Raw genomic sequence first — 1,182 nt, forward strand, 5'->3', positions numbered from 1 at the left:
TTAAAGCAACACAAAGAAAGAAGGAAAGAAATGCTTGCACGAGGGTGAGGAAGACGAGTACCAGGACAAGGAAGAGGAGTTAGAATGCGTGGTGGCGCTCAAAGGTTTTTTTTTTTGGTACTCAAGCGTGAAACGAACTTGGGTTCTGCAGGAGGACAATATACCTAACACACCAGCAGTCCACCACCGAATGGCTGAAGAAAAACAAAATGAAGACTTGAGGGGCCTAACCAAAGTCCTGACCTGAATCTATTGAGATGTTGTGGTATGACCTTAAAAAGGCCGTTCATGCTCGAAACCCTCTAATGTAACTGAATGGACAATTCTGCAAAGATGAGTGGGCCAAAAATCCTCCAGGACGCTGTAAAAGCCTCATTGCACGTATTGCAAACGCTTGGTTGCAGTTGTTGCTGCTAAGGGTGGCCCAACAGTTATTAGGTTTAGGGGGCAATCACTTTTTCCACACAGGGCCATGATGGTTGGATTTTTTTCACCTTTACTAATAAACACCTTCATTTACAAATTGCATTTTGTGTTTACTTGTGTTGTCCTTGACTATGTTTAAATTGGTTTGATGTCCGAAACATTAAGTGTGACAAACATGCAAAGGAACAGGAATGAGGAAGGGGGCAAACACTTTTTCCACACCACTGTAACACTATGTTCTAAACCTAACCTAACAGGCTAAGTCAAAGTGAACAAACTATTCATATTGTGAATTAAAAAACAAATATTCCCTGTCTTTATTCCATTGCTAATGAGAAACAGCTTATTGAAGCTATGCAACTGATGAAATCACAGCTGATTCCCATCTAGGAAGACACACTGTGTTGAGGTTCTTTCAATCACACAATCATGTCCTGAAAGAGGACTCTTGGGGGGTCCTGGCTGGAAAAGGAACAATTTAAAGCAACACAAAGAAAGAAGGAAAGAAATGCTTGCACAGGGTGAGGAAGACGAGGACCAGGACCAGGAAGAGAGTTAGAATGCGTGGGGCGTCAAGAAGGACAGAGCTAGGGTAACTGATCAAAAAAGAGCTACAATATTGGCATGTATAAACCACAGGCTATCATACAGAGAGGCTGGTGAACGAGGAAAGTCAAATATCAGCCGGGACACAGTGGCATCTACTGTCCGCATTTTTCAGAGAAACCAACAGGTAGGATATTGCTTCCTACAGCA

This window comes from Etheostoma spectabile, chromosome 5, assembly GCF_008692095.1.
Source record: "Etheostoma spectabile isolate EspeVRDwgs_2016 chromosome 5, UIUC_Espe_1.0, whole genome shotgun sequence".
Taxonomy (NCBI): Eukaryota; Metazoa; Chordata; class Actinopteri; order Perciformes; family Percidae; genus Etheostoma; species Etheostoma spectabile.